This window comes from Ananas comosus, unplaced genomic scaffold (genome assembly GCF_001540865.1).
Source record: "Ananas comosus cultivar F153 unplaced genomic scaffold, ASM154086v1, whole genome shotgun sequence".
NCBI lineage: Eukaryota > Viridiplantae > Streptophyta > Magnoliopsida > Poales > Bromeliaceae > Ananas > Ananas comosus.
The window spans coordinates 213613-215844 of NW_017892583.1; the positions used below are offsets into that span (position 1 = coordinate 213613).

A 2232-nucleotide genomic window follows, 5' to 3' on the forward strand; every position below is an offset into this window, starting at 1 on the left:
AATCTGTCACGCCCCGGATTACACGTTCCCCGGGCACGCCGACAAATCCGCCGTATACAAAGAAATTTTTCCTGTATACGAAGCGATAGCTGTACCTGTAAATCAAACACTACTACGAACAGTAGTAGAGAGCTGCTAGAGAAAACTGAAGCTAAATAAAACAGAGTTTCATATACATAGTTCAGATCCAAAATACAGAGCTACTCGCACTGGCGAGTTAAGTCAACTATGTACATAAACTCGAAACAAAACGTCTACCTGTAGTAGGGCACCTCTAGCTCAGCACGTCGGGTAGGGCTCTAACTCGCGACGCCCTTGCCTCGATCCAGGTCCGCAGACGGTGCAGCAGCCGAAACCTGTGGCTCTGCAAAAACATAGGTAACAACTGGGCGTGAGAACTACTGTAAAAACAAGTAGTCCTCAGTGGTACCGCCCAAAACGACATCGGTCACCCACTAAGTCTACAGAAGGGAGCAAGGATAGAAGGAAAGCAGGAAGCATACTCTACCGCTATCATCCACTACACTATCATGCTCTACACTAACCAACTGTAGGAAATGTCAAATCTGACCCAATCCAATCGGGACTGTAAGCATACCCGTCCCCGGGACTGTAAATACACCGTCCCTACCCCGTTGCGACTATCGGGCTCTATCCACACTAACTGGTCCGTGGAGAGCAAGTCCAACTGGCATGAGCGACACCAACGCAAAAGCACAAGCCTGACTCCGGAGTGGCACTCGTGGGCGCTACCCAACCGAGTATGCAGCGTATCTCTGTCGAGCTCAATCAGGCTCCAACTAGCCAAAGTCAAGTAATCGACTCAAACTGGTCTAACAACCAACAGGTAACGTGCCCTCGGCACAATCTGACGCCAAAAAGGCGATACGGGTCCACCGTCAACTCTGACGGCACCCAACAGTCCGAAACACCTGAACGACCCTGTAAAAATCCACTCGGCGAACCAGCACGAGTGTAAATACATTCTAAACTACCTGGAGTACTCGTATCGAAGAAACTGCGACAGTACAATTTTCTAACGGCTCCTAGAGCTAAATCAGGTAGTTAAAACTGGTGACAGGTCCAAATCGCAGGTTTTCTCCTAATTCAATTTCCAAGTCCAACATGTAGAAACTATTTAATTTAAATATGCCATGCTCCAAATTCAGAATTACCAACAATAATTAAATCCACGAATTCGAGCTAGAAAAGGCTATAGCAACAATCAACATTTATACATGTCGACGATTAGAACTTAGGAGTCAAAACCGATGTAACCCACCTAAAGTGCTATCTCCTGGCAGCAAACGAAGCCTCGGCCTAAAAGGAACTCTGCTGGATCAATCGGGGATCTCCAAGTCCGGTCGCCAAGCCAACGCCAAGCTAAAATGACAAAAGTCCACAATTCAGTCCCCGTTCACAGCAGCTGAGAAGAGCATGATTTCGACCATGCTAACCTTGACCAAAAATTGCAAGTGAGGGCTCCGTAGAATCCTCTCGCAGTCTAGAATCCAATGAACCAAGTTTCGTCGCGATCCGACGCTCCTACGCGGAGAACGAGCCGAAATACTAACAGTCGACGGTAGATTCTGCGAAAACAGCACTTAAGCTCAAATCAACGATACCCGAAGTACTCGGAGCAATTGCGACCAAAATGCTCACCTCAACAGCGACAATTCTTCGGCGCGATGTCCAGGACGGCGAAGACGCACCCTCGCCCGGCCTCTTCGCAATGCCCCGGTAACAAACGCTCGCTCGAACGGCTCGCGGCGCGACGTCGGCGAATCCCCGGCTCAACCGTGCTCCACCTCCACCAAGCTTAGAGAGAGAGAAAGAAGAAAGCACAAAAGCCTTCTCTCTCTTCCTCTGCTCGGTTTCCAACTGATATAGAGAGAGAGGGAAGGAATCGTTACAAACGAGGGAGAGAAAAGACCCAAATGCCCCCTCACCTACTCTGGTGTACCGGTACACGGGACTCTGTACCGGTACACATGCCAACCCGAGAGCAGTCTGCGATGGTTGTACCGGTACAGCCACTAAGCTTGTACCGGTACAGCAAGCAGAGAATGCTGCAGTTTTGCAAATTTCTTCGCTATAAGCTGCCCTCGCGTCGCACGGAGTCCGTTTTACGTCTATTTGACGCCAACGCGACTCGGGCTTGTCCCGACACTCTCCAGAGCTGTCGACAAGCCTCCACAGACAAACACCAGGGTTCTCACAATTGCAATGTTA

The 2232-nt window shown here is 49.6% G+C and overlaps 1 long non-coding RNA gene across 2 annotated transcripts; it reads right to left on the reverse strand.

Annotated features, from left to right (window-relative positions):
* Positions 1-305: 305 nt before the first annotated feature.
* On the reverse strand, positions 306-1754 carry LOC109705427. Of its 2 annotated transcripts, XR_002214758.1 has the most exons (4): positions 1663-1754; positions 1458-1589; positions 1283-1383; positions 306-364 (listed from the first exon to the last, which is right to left on the reverse strand). It is a non-coding gene; the product is annotated as an uncharacterized LOC109705427 (long non-coding RNA). The 2 variants fall into 2 exon arrangements; XR_002214756.1 differs by lacking the exon at positions 1663-1754 and having other exon boundaries at positions 1458-1655.
* Positions 1755-2232: the final 478 nt, after the last annotated feature.